The 18,279-nt window shown below is 38.2% G+C and overlaps 1 long non-coding RNA gene across 1 annotated transcript in view; it reads left to right on the forward strand.

Moving 5' to 3' along the window:
• LOC111770884 (uncharacterized) overlaps positions 1-12,290 on the forward strand; it is a 35,418-nt gene extending 23,128 nt beyond the window's left edge. The window contains exon 2 of the long non-coding RNA XR_002804328.2: positions 7,134-12,290. This is a non-coding gene — a long non-coding RNA (uncharacterized lncRNA). The remainder of the gene's footprint in view (positions 1-7,133) is intronic.
• The last annotated feature ends 5,989 nt before the right edge of the window (positions 12,291-18,279 follow it).

Here is an 18,279-nt window from a genome sequence, read left to right on the forward strand (position 1 = left end):
CCATGAAATCAGCTTATCTTCCAGAAATTTCCTTGGTCATTTCTGCTTCATTTTGATTATGTTCCCATTAGATTTTTTCTAAGTGAGCACCTACTTAACTTCTTATTCACTTGATTTATATTTTTAAAAAGTGCTAAAAAACACACATAGGGGAAAGTTACAAATAATATCATTAATGCCCAAGAAAAATCTTAGTCTCTGATAATTTCTACAGTCACAAACATGAAAATCTATGTGGTAACATGTCAATTGTCATTCTTGATCACCCACACAAACCCAGAAGTTATACCAGATGCAGCGGAGTGTCCAGTACGAGAATGAAAATGTGTCTTTTAAAACTGCTCTTACAAAAGGGAGAAAATCTTCAGAAACCATCTTCAGAATTCTTACTCCTAAATATAGATGCTTCAAAATTATTTGCAGAAACTCCTTCAGAATATTTTTTAGAAGAATTAAGTGGGAATGTCATCTCCAAAGTCATCTTTGCAAGAGACGTTCAAATAGAGTTTCTTAATCATAGATATCTTACTAGTGACAGGAGAACTACGTTGTACTGAAGTGGGGAAGGGAAGGGATGGCAAAGAGTAAAGAAAATATATAGGTAAGTACCGGAATAATTTAGACATCAAATAAATTGTCAGGATAGCTTGGCAGCTCGTCTACAGAGGGACACGCAAGCCACCACTTATCTTTGTTATTTAGTATAGACACTTAGGCTTGTTATTATGCATAAAAGCTCAACATGACTTCCGATTCTTTATGAACTGGGAAATTGAAGAGACAGTGGTGCTTACATTATTACATCATAAAAATCAGACTACAATCAAGTTGGTTCAAAGTTTCTAACTTTTATACTTGTACCTCTTTATTTTGGCATCATTTTAGCATTTCAAAAATAAATAGATGGATTTTTTTTTTGGTCAGGAGAAATTTTGTCTTATTCATAGCGTACAGCTCAGATGATATATTACAATTTATTTGTTTGAAGTTGAAATATCAGTGGGGATGCCACTTTCGGATTCATGACGGAGGTTGGGGTGGAGAACATCGTCACTTGGTGACCTTCGAAGGAATCCAGATGGATCGGACCACATTATCCAACCTGCATACTGTGAGCTCTGTACTCAAAGTACAACTCTGAGGACCAGGCTGGAGTTTATCCCTTCTGACCCTCAGTACCATGACTGCACTAACCTGGGAAGGAAGGAAGTGCTGTTTCCTAGGGCAGGAAGCACAGTAATCTACCAAAAGACTCAAGGGCAGCACCCAGATATCATCTGGATTCTAATAGACACAATTGTTATGCATAATAAAACATTGATTTCATGAAAACAAATTATCTATGTGTAATGTCTTCTCCTCAAAGTCCAGCTAACATTTACAAGTGCACTAGTGAGAAACGACTGTCTTAGAAAAAGAGAGATTGGAAAGAACCTGGGAGTGAGGAAAGATCAATTAGAAAGAAGTGAAAAGAAGGTGTTAAGCCCAGTGTCCAAAATTTTGGAATGAGAGCCTGGGCTAGGTCAGGGCTTCAGAGTAGAACACATCTTTATAATAGAGATGGTGATTCTAAGTTGTGTAATTTATGGGAAAATTATTATTGAGTATATTTTGTGTGCCAGGAATTGGGCTGAAGGCAGTGGTAAGCAAACCAGAATTCCCTGACCTCGTGGAGTATGCAGTCTTGAAGATGAAGCAAACATTAAATGACTAATTACAAATTAGTTGTTAATATGCGGAGTGCTAAGAAGGAGAAGTACTAGATATTGTTAACAAAGGACCTCATCAAATCCAGGAGACTAGGAACGTTTCTTGGAAGTGAAATGCAAAGGATGAATATAAGTTAGATTGTTCTGGTTGCAAGTGACTTAAGTCCAATTTAAAATTGCTATAGGAAAGTAACCAAATATAAAAGGAAAATGTTGTCTCACATATCTATAAACTCCAAGAGTAGATATTACTTCAGGAAAACCCAGATTAAATACTATTGCGAGAAGCCTGTCTTTCTATCTCAGCTGTGATTTTTAAGATGTGGGCTTCAGTCTAGGGCAGGTTCTCTCAACATGGTGGCAAGATGACTCACTTCCCAGCCTTACATCATAGCAACCAAGCAGCGCTGTAGGAAAGAGGGCTCCTTTTCTCCCAATAGTTCAATAAAAGTCCTGTGGTCAACTCCTCTTTCAACAGCTTAGGTCACATGACCATCCTTAATATAGTCATGGTAGCCGGAAGAATGGGCTTTGCCAATGGTCCAGACCAGGATTAACCCCATACGTGGAGTCTGGAAGTGGCATGAAGAACCCCCAGACCATGAGGACTTAGGGTAAAGAAGAATGTCACAGCTTGCCAAAAGAAAATCAGGACACTGTTATCAAAGGAAGGTGATTGAATGGGCAGCAAAAACAACAGATCTTTTCAACCCAACTTGAATCTTTTTTTCAGTCATTAAGAAGTCATTTTGTTCAGAGTGTTCACTTCACCCACAATTAATGATACTAATTTGCTACTATAAACTTAGCGGAAAACTCAAAATGTCTCATAAATCACTGTATATTATTTTGTTTTCTACAGGTATACATAAGGCAAATTTTATAGGTCAAAGTCATTGTTATAATGCTGTAAATAATGAAGCTAAAAGTCAATATATTTAATTGGAAATATGAACACATTAACTGACCTAGAGAACAAGGGAAAAAGTATTTAGGATTTTTGTGGGCATGAAGAAAAGTGGCTGAGAAATGAGTTGTTTCCAGAGTTTTAAACATCAGTACAAATGAAATATCTTTGTAAATTTTAAACACAGCCATCACAAGTCACCTTAGATTTTAGAACATGTCTTCAGCACCTGACTGGGTTGGTGAAATTATGTTACACGTAATTCAGCCCTGAAGATTCTGTAGTTTGTTTATTCTGATAAAACGGAATGTGAGTGACTGAGATTCCAAAACCTGGCAACTCCCCCAATATTACCAAAACTGAGGAAAATTCAGAGCATGAAATCTTGTGTTTATGAGTGATCAGTTTATCTGAATTCTTGTTTTTCAGACTCTAAGCAATTATGCTGTCAGCTCAGGGAATGTGGCTCCTGAAATCTTAAAATCAGCAGCAGGCATGGTCCCCTTCAAATGAGAATGCGTTACTCTGGTGGATTATAATAACAGTGTCCATTCATTCTTCCTATCTATCTTTGCCAGGTAAATAAGGGGTCGGTTTATGACCTGGACACAGAATGGAGTTAGTTGAAAATTTAGTGGACAAGTGAAAATGTTTGTGAATAATATTTTTCTCTCAATCATTTGCAAAGCTATGGAAAAATTCCAACATGCAAAAATTCATCAGTTTGAGATGAGTCAATCTGTGAACATGTGATAGAAAGTGACATGCAATTAAAATTTAAATTTAAATCCCATAAGATTTTTCAAATTGCAAACACTATGGTTGTTAAAAATGTTACAGGATGCTAATTAATGGCATTGGACTTCAAAATTTCTACCCTGCTAATAAAACAGTTATTAGATGCCAAATCTTATTCCACAGGCAACAGCTATACCAAGGAAGGAAAGGAAACGTACCTCCTGAAAGCCACAAACTTCGCATCTTGTTTTATTACCAACCTCATTATACAGATGAGGAAATTGAGGATCAGGAAGAATAAGAAATTTGGCTAAGGTCATATGGAAATTTACAGACCTGAGATACGAACCAAGGTCCAGCTGGCTTGCTAGTCTATCTCCTTTGTGCCACACCATGTCACATCAAGGAGCATTAAGCACTGCTCTTCCATTGTTCTTTGCAAGAGGGAAACTCAGTTTCTGTACGATAATACTTGTCACTGTATAAATTAACCTCAGATATGTTACTTTTCCCGTATATCTATAAACATTTTAGACTCATTTGTTACACTTTTTTGTATGAGTGTGTATGTATGTCTGTCTTTAACAGCAGTGAATTATTCAAATAAATTGACCCTTTAAATCTGACAATTCTGATCTAATTCTATAGGAGACATCATATAGTAAGTCCTATTATAACTGACACATTATCATTCTAGGATATTCCATGTTATGATTTACTGTCACTTTTTAATTAAGTCAATACACAGGTGACGTTTTTTGAAGTCTATTACTACGTAAACAGATATTATTGAAAATTTGTCACAAATATATTCAAGCAGAATATGATGCAAGTCTTATGTATTTTGCTTTGCTTAGCTCTGCCACATTTAAATGACCACTTTATGGAAAATTTGATTGACATTAGAGTTAAGTTTATTTGATTTACAGCTCACCAAATCTAACACTTCTACATTCGGCGAATTCTTTTTTCTAACCAGTGCACTTGGAGCTGACTACCTATTAATTGACCCTAAAAAGGGATGTCAGATTTAATCCTGAGACATCGTGTTTTACTCTACAACCTCTCTGACTTATGGCGCCGTGTCCATATTTTCCTTTCCCTCAAGCCATTTCCATTTTGCAGAATTCAATTTCTGGCTTAAGCCCATCTTTCAGAGGAATGAGGTCACTCAAATATCATTTGCCAGATCTCTCCACCAAAGGACAATAACCAAGGGCTGAATGGAAACGCTCACACAAAGCCAGATTAGAATTTGCGCTAATGAGACCGCAGTATTGGTTACAACGATGCTATCTCTCAAAGGCAGCATAGTTACCGTAAATGCTCAGTCATCTTCTCCTCGTCAGCTCTCTTGGGCAGACCCAGAGACTCCGACTCTAGATTTGACCTTGTTTCCAAGAGCTTTGTTTTTCTTACCACTTGAAGTGGCCTGTGCAGGTTCTGAAAATTAAGGCATAACATTAGAAAAAATTGGACGTCTCTGACTACAACTACTTTCAGTGCAACCCATTGTCCCATATTATTCAGTTTTATCACAGTTGTGATGTATTTTAGAGATACTTCAGCAGACAGAAAATAATTGGACTCGAAAGCGGAGACCTAAATTTTAGCTCTCCATTTACTTATTTGGTTTTGCTTAAGTCAGTGAAGTTCTCTGCCCTTTGTTCATTGTTAACAATTGGAAAAGAAATAATAATTATACCTGCCAAACTTACCTCAGACATGTGAAAGTGCTGCATAAACTATAAATGATGAAGACCTACAAAACGCGAATTATTGTTATGTTTATGTTATACTAGGAAAAAAACCTTCAACGTTCTAATAAGGACAAATATGCAGTGACAACACTCATATCAGTATGAAGAGTATGATAAGCCAAATTAATCTTTCCTTGATGTGCGTATCAGGAAGGAGTACCAAGTAGGTATTTTTGTACAATCCGAATAGGCGTAACTCCCATGAAATTTTACTTTTCATGGAAACTTTGACCATATTAATCTTGGCAGAGTTTGAGTAATATTTTTGGAACTCTGAAAGGACTCTTTCATTTTAGTTCCCAAGAAAGGCTTTATTTTTACTCACTGTATTAGGGAAATCCAAAAAGGAAAAAAAAAAAGCCCCGTCATGCTTCTGATAATACTTCATGGAAATAAAACAGCAGAGTCAGAAGAGTCCCCTCAGATATCACCTTTACCATAACCATCACCTATATATGAAAATGAGCCTTTCAACCTTCATTCATTGGTCGTTCATTTTATACTTAGTAATTTCATAAATTCATGTTTGCACAATACATTAATAAATCGAGATTTTTGCCTTTAAGCAATTTTCATGCGAAGTGATTTTATCTCTCTTAGCATGACAGTGAGTCAGACTCCCTCGGCTGTTTTCTACTTCTAAAACTCCTAACTTTGATAAAGTCCAACGACTCTTTCAGTCTACCGCAGCAGTGACCTAGTGTGAATGCTACGCGGGCTTGCTGGAAGAGTTAATTGACTTCAAGGCTGGATAATGGGCCCCGGGAAGCTAAACGACTTGAGAAAAATCATCTTGCGTTACTTGATCACTTTGTACTTACTATTCCACTCACAGGAAGACTTCAGGAGGCAGCGGGGGCTTCTTTTATTCTTAATAGTAGAAATGAAGTTGGGAACGTTGAAGGATTAAGAAGTACTAAAACTGAGACTCAGCACCCTCGGAGTATGGGGAAAGCAAAAGTCATTCTTATCCTTGAAAATTACCTCTAAGTGGTTTTGCCAAAACAAGTCTCTGTAACAGTAGGAAATTGTCGAGGCTCCAATTAGTGAATCCCTAAGCCCCAAAGTTAATTATGTGAGTAATGAAAAGTGGTGGAAAACTCTGACTCCCAGGAAGGGGCAGAATCAGATCAGTCATTAGCCCCACTGGGTGTGTAGAGGGATTAGGATCCACCATAAAAATAAATGTTTGTGCTCCCCACTAAGATGGAATAAAAACCATTTAATGATTATTATTGTTAGATAAGTTTCAGTAATTTTCTGGAGCAATAAAAGACAGCAAGGAACACTGAATGCTATTCCTCTTAAAATGGTCCCTCCATTCTTATGCGCTATAAACGAAAATATAAATATATGTTTAAGATATTAGTGAAAAGGAAAGGATAAAAAAAATGATTTTTCTTTGGTAGGCAAAGCCAAGAATCTCTTACTAATGTAATAAAAAAGATTTTGTCATTTAATAATTGAGAGTAATGACAACCCTCACTGAAAAGGGGAGGTCAATTTATACCAAAGATAGACAGTACACCATCAAAATATCACAAAACTAAGCATGAGTATGAAAAATAATGGTGAAAGGAGGACCACATCTATCAATAAGTTTGGTTAAGGCTTCAGACCTGAGCTACTTCCAAACCAGGATAGTTAGTAAATGAACTGGAGTTAATAAACACAGGTAGATATAATCTCAGAGAACTTAGGAAAGCCTAGGAACGCTGGCAATTTTACCCTTACATTGCAAATGAAGAAATCATTCCTTATACGGAAGGTTATTATTTTGGTTGAGGCTGCAGGAAATCCACTAAAATCTCATTTTCATTTTTCCGTAGCACTAGAGTTGTTGCTGGGTTCATAACTGCCCAATCAGATACCAAATTTCCAAGTCTCCTTTGCATATCAGTGTACCTCTGTGACTAAGTTCTTCACAAAACAACGAGGATGAAGTGATGCTTACCACTCTGGGTCTTGGCCTTAAAATATTGCGTAAGCATGCTTCCATACTTTTTCTCTTTCTTTCAGGCTAAAACACTGATGAATCATTGAACTAATGAGGCCAGTGTTCTATAGGATGGAAGACAAAGAAGATGGAAGGAACCTGGTTCTCTGGTTCCACATGGAGAGGAGCCACACTGCCAATCCAGACACCCACCTCAGTGCTGTCACCAGAGACAGAAACAAACTTTTAAACTTTAAATATTTAAACTTTAAATAGAGTAAACATAGTCCTGATTTTCTTAGAACGGTCCTGTCTTATGCCTGTTGTCTTGGCATAATTATAAATGGCATTCTCTTTCACTATCAAAATAAATTGCATGATAAACCTCTTTTAATTCGATGTACCATGCCACCTCTTCATATTAGCAGCTTAGATTCTCTACAACCAATATAGAAATTGGTGCCTAACATATGTGTGATTAGCAGTCCTGTGGTGGGAGGTGAGGGCAGGTCTAGATCAGCTTAGAAGACTAGAGACCCTTGTTATACACTGGTAAGAGTTGATAAAATTGTCCCCTGTGGTAACTTGAAAGGCAGACCACGTGTACCTACCAAACCTGCAGCCGTAGTGCCAGAATGTTAATCGGTGTTGGTAGTCCTTGCTGCATTTAGCAAGGTATTACAAGGAAGAAGTAACCACAGGCAAGAATTGGCAAGTTGAAAAGCAGAGATAGAACAGATGAGGTTGGAAATACCTTCTGCTTCTATATACCAAACAACAGTGGATTCATAACTGTCATTTTTCAGAGCCTTTCTCAAAGACCTACCATTAAGCAAAAAGATCAATTAAGAGTTTTACCTTGACACATAAACTCATGTTTCAGATGTCCTCAAAATAGGTGGCTTTAAAATAAGGAAGAGAGGGATGGAGTCTGGAAGCCAGCAAAGAAGGTGGGCCTAAGAGCTATGTGCAGAAAAGGGTTTGGCGTATGGTGACTGGAACCAGGGACTAACTGGAAGGAATAAAACTGCTAAGAAGTCTACTAAATTTTTGAAGTCACAAACGTGGCTTACAAATGCCTGTGACTACTTGAGCCCCATGAGGCATATACTCCACATCCACTTCAGATATTAGCATGGACCCAGTGAACAAAGAAGACCCTCCCAGATGGCACAGCCAGGGGCCCAGGAAGGTGATGATCAAGAGAGTAGCTCTGAGAGAAGCAGAACCACTGGTGGGAGGATGGACCAGCCAAGCACGCGTTCGATTGTCAAGACAGAGACTCAACACGATTCCCGCACAGTTAAGGACAGCGAATTTGCATTTTGTTCTTCCCTTTTCCCAACTGAAGCCTTATTGCAGGTATGCTCTGGCTGCTCCACCATTGTGTGGGTGTATGAGTAGAAAGGGGTGCAGCACAGATAGTTTATAGGTCACTGGACAATGAGCAGCTACCTCTGGACTAGATTAAAAAGATTGCCCATTACATCAAGAACTAGACTTTGAGCTGGGTCCAGTACAGATGGGACTTTGAGGGGTCCCCCTGGAGAACGGGTGCCTATGTCCTATGAATGGGGAAAGGAGGACACACAAATATTTGAGTGACGGTTGGAGGGGTTTGAAGGGGACATAGCAAGTTATACATGAAGAATTTATTCTACATTTTTCCTTAAAAATTATGCCCTATCTTGGGTCATGACTGTCCTTCTGTAGATGACATTTCTGAGCCTCCCTTGCAGATAGTGGTGGCCTTGTGACTCAGTTCCCACTGGAATCTGAGTGGGAGTGATGTCTGTCACTCTGGATCGGAGGCTTAAAATATCGAGCACGTGCTTCTCTCCTCTCTCCCGTGACCCACACTGGTACACAGTGACCCAGCTCCGGTCACGTGCAAGAGGATGCCCTAGACAAGAGGGAAGAAACCTTGTTCCTTGCTAGTCTGCATTGTTCACCTAAGCATTGTCATATGAGACAGAAATAAACTTAAAGGCTTTTGCAACACTCTTTTGGAGGATTTCTTTGTTACCATAGTTAAGTCTTGACCCTAACCAATTACAGCCATTCATAAATTCAGATTGTCTGCCAGGTAACGCAAAGTGTAGTGAGCACCTACCAGGTGTCAGACTCCATCCTGGACTTGTAGGCTCCCTTGCCTAGGCCACCAGTCAGTCATCGATACACTACTGCTCATGCAGTATCCGTGGCTTCTTGACAAGCTTGCAGTCTCCCATCTATACCAGTGCCTGCAAAATCATACAAGTGGTGGAACTGGAAATGGAACCCAGGACTGGCTGACTCTAGAACTGTTTATCTTTCTATTTATAGATGCTGGATTTTGTAACTAATTTTCAAACATAGGAAAATCTCCCAGGAATGTGAACTTTTTCTTTTTTTTTTTTTAACATACCAGACCTGTTTATTTTGCTTTTCCTATTAGATGTCAAAATTATTTTGCCAATATTTTGATAACTTGAGTCTTTGATATAACTAAATAAAAGCGTGGTATGCCTGATGCCAATTTAAATTCATATGCATAGGTCCTGGTAATTTTCCATATACTTCAAGTAAAAGTTGAATTTTTAATAAAACAATATTTTAGGCAAGTGAATCCAATGGATACTGGGTAGAACACGTCTTTTTACTTTATAATAAATGATGTCCAGCTGGTTCCCAACTTTACTAATATCAGAGAAGAGAAACCCAACAAAGGAATAATTGCCTAATTTTGAGGTATGAGGATATGTTCTAGAAATACTCACTCACTAATTTGTTTAATAATATTTATTGAGGTCCGACTACATCCCAGGCACTCTGGTAGACACTGGGGTCAGCATCAACAGCCCGGGAGCCTATCTCTGTGTTGTTCATAGACTAGAGTTGGAGGGCCTCCTCCACATGAGGTACTGTGCCACACTCTGCAGAAACAAGGGTAAACAGCCTAGGCAAGTCCTTTCCCTCATGGGGCTTACAGTCGAGTATAATCTCCTTTAAGAAGGTGCAATCTTTTAGGATAGGGTGTCTCCGTCAGCTCAGGCTGCCATAATAAAATAGCATAGACTGAGTGGCTTAAACAACATGCATTTATTCCTCATAGTTCTGGAGGCTGGAAGTCTGAGGCTAGTGGGCCAGTATGGTCGGGTTCTGGTGAGAGCTCTCTTCCCAGCTTGCAGATGGCCGCCATCTTACTGTATCCTCATATGGTGGAGAGAGAGCAAGTAAGCTTTCTGGTGGTCTCTTCTTAAGGGCACCAATCCCATCATGAGGTCCCCATCCCTATGACCTCAGCCAAACCCAGTCATCACCCAAAGGCACCATCTCCAAATACCACCACATTGGGAGCTGGGGCTTCAACATATGTATCCTGAGAGGAAATAATTCAGCCCACAGCAAGTAGTTTTCTCTCTTTCATCATGAGTATTCTGCTACCGAAGCAAGAAGCATGCTGTTCTCTTTTTGGGACACTCTCTTTGCACTCACAGTGTCAATTTCATCTGGTTAACTCCACTTGTTGGTAGTTCAGTCTTGAACATTTTACAGATCTTAGCTGGAGGGTCACTTCCTTAAGTGAGCCTGCCATGAACCCTTGTCTTCATAAGGTTTCTTTTCTATGATCTCATAAAACTGGATGTATTTCTTGTTTTGCTTATCTTATATCATAACTATACCTTCATCTGTGTAATTATTTGATTGTCTCTCTGAGAGTAAGGACTGTTCACTTTAATTCATCAGCCTATCTCCAGCAGCTAGCACAGTTCACGGATTAAAAAACACTTGTAAATACTAATTGTTGTAACTTGTTGAATGAATGGATGAAAGGTGAATGTATCATTGTCTTTACATTGGCACTGCTCTATTCTGAAGACTATATCACTTTTTATGATTGGTGTTGGTTCTTATTTTACCTTTTAGGTCATAGATGTCTTGTGAGTAATGCTGAATAGACTATTCAAGAAACCAGGTGCTTCTTCTTTGAAATTCTCATTGTCATAAGGGAAGTTGAGACAACAACTCCTCCAGATTCTCATTTTGCCTACAACTTGATGCCACCTTGTGTCCAGCCTAGCTCTTGATGCCTCCAGGATTTGCTTCCCAAGCAGTTGTTCGGGGCTCCTTTACACGGCATGTCTGTGATCTGAATTGTCCATGATGGCTTTTAGCCTTGGAAGGCTGCCGCAGCACAGAATTTCATTCCTCCCTCATGTATCCTCTGAGCTATTGTCTGAGTTTGGACAGCAGCAAATTAGTCATCTCTGGACAGGGGGTAAGCCCACAAGAACAAGGGAATGAGAAGATCAAAAATGTAGCAGAATCACAAGAAAAACGGCGAGAAAGGCACGACTCACAGAGCAGAAGCCATTTCTAGGGGGATGGACAGCAATTACATAAATGTTCAGAAACAGCGATGTGAGGCGCCAATGGAGGCTCTAATGTGGCCTAACCAGAGGTTTCTAACATACTCCACCCAAAGCAGTTGTACTGCTCTAGGATGCAGAAATTTGTGAGGCTACTGTGGAGGGAGAAGATTGACCCAGCTGGAAGAGAAGTGAGAAAGTGGTATATAAAGATACGCCCTGTTTTAACAGGGTTCCCCTCAACTACAACCAGACAAGTAGATTAAATACAAGTAGTTTTGGGGTGAATCTCAGGAGACAGCATAAGAAGGTGAGGAAGTGGATTTGAAAGGGTCAGAAGCCAATAAAGTGTGTGCTGTGAAGTCACCACTAAAGGCAACTGAGGCTCAGTCTTTACAGGGTAGTTTGGGAGATGGTGAATGAGATGAAATTGAGTTTTTAGATCCCAACTGTTTTAACATTGATAAAAGTGTTAGAAAACGCATTTCAGAGTGATGTTTGCAAAATATGGATCATATACCGAATATCAAGAGAATATATGGAACTCACAGCAGATTCAGATTTGAATGATTTCCTGAGTGCCAGGCACTGTGTCACCTTTCACAAAGATTTTTTGTTTAACCCTCACAATAATCTGGTAAAGTAGGTACAGTTGTCCCCATTTTTACATATAAAGAACCTGGAGCTTGGGGCCAGGCCAGTGGCATGGTGGTTATGTTCACACACTCCGCCTTGACTGCCCAGGGTTTTTGGGTTCAAATCCTGGGCGTGGACCTACACACCGCTCCTCAAGCTGTGCTGTGGAGGTGTCCCACATACAAAATCAAGGAAGATTGGCACAGATGTTAGCTTTGGGCCAATCTTCCACACACACACACAAAAAAGAAACTGGAGCTCAGAGAAGATAAATGCCTTACGAAATATGATACAGCTAGTATAAAGGAGATCTTGGATTATATTCAGATTTCCTAACTCCAAATATAGTGAGAGGCAAAAGAGAACATTGGAAAGAACAGGAGTTTTGGAGTCTTATTTTTGTTATACTCAGTTGATGGTCAGGAAAATATCCAAATCTCAACAACCAGTAATGGAGTGGGTATCTACACAGCAGAGCAGCTGCAGGCCAATACGTGGAACAGATTGTCTGCCTGCACATCAGCCCTGCATGTAACCTTGGACAAACTCCTTCACTTCTCTGGGCTTCACTTTCTTCATCTGTAAAGTGGGTATGTAATATCTACCATAAAAGCTAAACACTTTGTCCATTGTCAAGGCTAAATAAATTCAGTTCTATTGCATTCGTTCCAATGCACATATTTGATGCTCTAACACCTTGGTAAATTCTCAAATAAGTCTGTTCCTGTTGTAAATACCAACATCAGCAGTGAATAGGGCACGTCAAAGAAATCAACTACTTCCGCATACCTAAAGCTAGAGGTTAGTATTGAGAGAAACAACTACCACAACTTTATCGAACGTAAATGTAAAAGCTAGCATTTACACTTGTCTAAGTTCTTCCTTCAAGTGCCATGATAATGACATAATTATAACTAACTTATTTTTCTAGTTATTTTCATTCATTAATTCATCCATTATTAAATAGTTATCAAGCAGCTATTATATGCCAGGCACTGAGCCAGTCCTGGGATGGAGGCTCCAGTTCCTATCCTCCCAGATCTTAAGAGTCTGGTTGTGGAATCAGATGCTGACAAGAAGTGCAGCAAGAAGTATTATTTTATTTGTAACTCTAACAGAAAATAATGGACATGAAAGATGACTAATATTGCACAATAAAGATACTGAGGAAACCATTCTTAAATTAAATCTTTTAAAATGTTAACTGTTTCCAGAAAGAAATTACAGAGAGATGTTCTTAGCCCTTGTTGAAGGACAGGTTTCAAAGACTCTTTCAGACAAAATAATTTTAGTCTAAAAATCAACAGTATGACCTGCCATTAATTCCTTTAGATTGAATTCAATTCAATTCACCTCAGCTCAATTCAACTCAATTAAATTTAACAAACCTTCTTGGAGTATTGTATTAGTGTAGAAAGAAATGGTTCTTTCTCTTGGCACCCTAGACATTCGCTCCCCTTCCCAAGGCCCCAATAAGCTTTAGACTTGACTTCATTCTACCGCTTAATGAGAGCTCAGAGAATGACATAAGTGGCAACGCAACCTGCCTTAGTATACCAGCAGGAATGAATTGTTAAGTTTTGTGCTGTTGTTTTTGTTTTTTTTTTTTAAATGAATCAAGGGAGCAATTGACCTGTTCAGTTGAAAGCAGTTAGTAAAGAATTATGTTCTAGTCTTTTCTAGAATAGATGGTCATGATTGCTATCTCCATGCAGATTCTTTCTCTTTGAATTTGAATTTTGCATGATTTTCATTTTTTAAAAATGTCTATGTTTCCTTTATTTACTTTCAGCCCACTTCACCTTAAAAGTTAGCTTTAGAAATGTGAATGACTAACTCATAGTGTGCCTTTTAAAAGGGCCAGAAATGCCTAAGACAAGTAAACATGGGTTTTCAAGGAATATGGGCCCAAAAGTAGTCAGTGCTAACTGAAATTTCTATCCACTTATGAAAATTGTCTGCCTCTAAAGCTCTGGGGAAACTGAAGCAAAAGAAACTCCACCCCGAGGATTTTGACCTCTCCAATGAGAATGGTTCCCACAGCTTGGCAAGGATTGGAAATGATACATGTTAGCTCCATCTGTTCAACTCAAACCAACCTCCAAAACATGTTTGTTTTCATTTTCTGCAGGATTGAGAATCACATTGTTTATATAAAATGTTTCAAGTAAAATTAAATGATGATTTTGTTGCTAATTCTTTAGTTTTGCTTTTAATCATCTTCTTAATAGGGTAAGATTTCTAATAATATGGACAGGAGTTGCTTATTTAGTTTGGAATTCACTGAATAAGCCTTTTTCCATATTCCTATCATGCTCATTTCAGTGTATCAAACTCCAACGTAGTTTGCAACCTTATAAGAAAATAAGAGACATTGGAAAATTTGCTTAGTGTTTTCCAATGACTTGAGATTATTGTGTTATTAGCTTGTAAAAATCTTAGATTTGTGGTACAAGCCACATGGGACAGACAGAAATCTCTAGTTGGAAGTGACTTTAAAAATATTTTAGCCCAGGGGCTGGCGCAGTGGTGTAGTGGTTAAATTTTTGCGTTTCACTCCAGCGGCCCAGGGTTTGTGGGTTTGGATCCTGGGCACAGACCTACACACTGCTCATCAAGCCATGCTGTGGTGGTGTCCCACATACAAAATAGAAGAAGATTGGCACAGATGTTAACTCAGTGACAATCTTCCCAAGCAAAAAGAAGACAGGCAACAGATGCTAGCTCAAGGGCCAATCTTCCTCACCAAAAAAATGTGTGTGTGTGTGTATATCTTTATGTATTTAGCCCAACAACTTCATATGATGGATTGAGAATCTCCAGAAAGCTTTAAGAGAAAGAGAGCCATTTCCAGCCTAACTGACTGACTAAGTCTAGTGAATTTCTAGGAGACCCTTGTTGAGGGACCATTGCTCCAGAAAGAACTTCCTTCTAACATATGCCTGAGGGCATCATCTATCCTGAGCCAATATCTTCATTTCTCATTTTTGGGTTTCAAAGATCTTGGGGGAACCACAGACTCTTATGAGGGTGTGCCTAAAGTTACATTAGATTCCTAGTTAGAAACAGTTTTATTGTCTGAAGGGGTGTCTAAAAATCTATGAGACCTCCTTTACTTATCAGAATGATTGAGAGTTTCTACTGACACTAGCTGCCAGGTGTTTGGGAACAGTAAATGTGGTGTAATGCACAGGATGTTCCTGAAAATGAAGAATACCAATAGCACCGTCATCGGTCAGTGTTTGTTCAAGAACACAGAAAACGTTTGAGCTATTTCAAATGGGAAATGACTTAAAACAGTGAATTCAGCACGTTCAAAGCCATTGTAAGTGCTAGAGCAGTAAAAGTCAAAGAAGGCTCTTGCTCTTGCTAACTCTCAGGTTTGCTGTTGTTCAGAGACTTACGAAGTTGTTCCTGCCATTCTGCTCAGGAACTACAGGAATCCAGCACCAATAGTTACAGCTGCCTTCACAAGGGGATCCCCTGAAGCCACTAGCAAACCTCAATTCATCTCTGAAGCCACCAAAAAATAATATTCTCTGTTCCCTTTTTGCCTTCCATATCTATACCAGACTCTGGCTGACAGGAATTCTGGGAAATATAGTTCCCAGGTTTCTGGTTCCAGGGAAACAAGGGAATAGCATAGATTAGAGGTTCTCAAAACTTCTCAGTTCTGAGAAGACAGAGTTCAGAGTTCAAGTCCAGCCAAGACAAAGGAAATTGGTAAACATCTACAACTTTCCACTGAAACCCCACAAGGGTCATGCTTTAGGAGTAGGGATCATGTCCCAGGACCATATGCCATGTGCTAAATCTAAGGACAAATATGAAACAGAGTTGCCCTAACAAAGCCTAAAATCAATTCTCAGCAGCATCAATGATATCCATCAAATATTCAACTGCCTGCCAGAATGAAACTGAATGCTCTTTGTGGGAAGATAATAGCATTTAGAGTGTTTACACTATATTGTACATGATGTTAGAATCCAATATAAACTTAGGAGGCATGCAAAGGTGCAGGAAAATGTGACTCATAGGTGGGAGGAAAAGCAGGCAATAGAAATAAAGTCTCAATTACCCAACACTGGAATTAGCAAACAAGTACTTTAAAACAGCTGCTATAATTACGTTAAAGGAGTTTTAGGAAAAGATGGCCAAAATGGGTGAACTGATGAGGAATTTTAGCAGAAAATCGAAAATATAAAAAACAATCAAATAAAAAATCTAGAACTAAAAAATGTCTAAATGAAAAATTAACTGGAAGAGATTAAGAGCAGAATGGACACCCAAATGGAAGGATATATGAACTTGAAGATAGTTTAATAGAACTTACTCAAAATTAAATATAGAGAGAAAAAGAAAGAGAATGGAATGCCTGAGACCTGTTGACAAAAACGAGTAGTCTAACATAGGAGTCAAACTTATCAAAGACATAACCCACAGGTCAAAGAAGCTTAGCAAATCCCATGTGAGATAAAAAGAAAGAAGACGTAGACATGTCATAGGCAAATAGCTAAGATTCAAAGATAAAGACAGAAATCTTAAAAGTAGCCAGATAAAAGAGACATAATGTACTCAGAGAAACAATAACAACAATTGTGGTTGAGTTCTCATTAGTAAAGAAATGGAAGCCAGCAAACAACAAAATGACATCTTTGAAGTATTAAAAGAAAATGTGTGAACCTAGAATTTTATGTCCAATGAAATTTTTCTTCAATAATGAATGTGAAAAAAAACATTTTCAGGAAAAACAAAAACTGAGAGAACTCGTCAACAATAGTCTTACCCATAAAACAAACTAAAGGATCACTTCAGGCCGAGGGAAATCATCCTAGGTGAAAACTTGGACTTGCCAAAAAATGAAGAACATCAGAAATGGTAAATATGTGGGTAAATAGAAAATACTTCTTTCTTAATATCTTTAAAAGTCAAGTGGCTGTTTAAAGTGAAATCATAAAAATGCACTGCAGGGGTCAGCCCAGTGGTGCAGTGGTTAAGTTTGCGTGCTCTGCTTCAGCAGCCCAGGATTCACAGGTTTGGATCCCGGGTGCAGACCTAGCACTGCTTGTCAAGCCTCACTGTGGTGGCGTCCCACATAAAATAGAGAAAGACTGGCCCATATGTTAGCTTGGGGCCAATCTTCCTGACACACACACACACACACACACACAAATGCACTGCAGAGTTACAAAGTCAAATGTATGATAAAAATAGCACAAAGGGCTGGAGGTGGTAAACGAAATTATACTCTTATAAGGTTCTTGTTGCACATGAAACAGCACAATATTAATTTTATGTAGACTGTGATAAGGTTAGGATGCATATTATAATCCCTAGAGCACAAACTAAAAAAGTAAAACAAAAATAGTTCAAAAGCCAATAAAGACAATAACATGTAATACTAAAAATTATTCAAGTAATCTAAAAGAAGGCAGGAAAGATGGAACAAAGAAGGAAGAGGGGATAAGTAGAAAACAAATGTTTAGATGAGAGACTGAGCTCTAACCATATCAATAATTACGTTAAATGGAAAGACACTAAACACTCTAATTAAAGGTAGAGATTGTCAGATAAAAAAGCAAGACTCAATTAAATGGGAGACACTTTAACTATAAAGACACAAATACGTTGAAAATAAAAGAATGGAAAAGAATATACCATGCAAGCACCGATCACAAGAAACAAAGTGTCTCTATATTATCAGACAAAGTAGACTTCACCATAAGGGATATTAAAAAAGATACAGAGACGTTTCATAATTATAAAAGTGTCATTTCATCACATAAATGTTCTAGATATTTTTGCAAGTAAGAGTAAAACTTCGAAATATAGTAAGCAAAACTTGACAGAATGAAAGGGAGAAATAGAAAAATCTATGACCATAGTGGGAGATTTTAACACTCCTCTATCAAAAATTCATATAAGGAGTAGACCAAAAAAAATCAGTAATATGGAGAAGAATCGAACATTTCTATTAACCACTTGACCAAATTTATATTTATAGACTATTATATTCAACTCTGGCAGAATACATGTTATTTGCAAATGCGTGAGGAACACTCACCAAGACTGAACTATATGGGATTGTAAAATAAGGTTCATTAAGCTTTAAAAAACTAAAATCATATAGGAGATGTCTTTAAACCTCATAAAAGTTAAATTGAAGTCAACTCTAAAATTATAATTATAAAAACACTTAAATATTTGAAAATTAAAATACATGCTTCTAAACAACCTATGG

The sequence above is a fragment of the Equus caballus genome, chromosome 27 (genome assembly GCF_041296265.1).
Source record: "Equus caballus isolate H_3958 breed thoroughbred chromosome 27, TB-T2T, whole genome shotgun sequence".
Taxonomy (NCBI): Eukaryota; Metazoa; Chordata; class Mammalia; order Perissodactyla; family Equidae; genus Equus; species Equus caballus.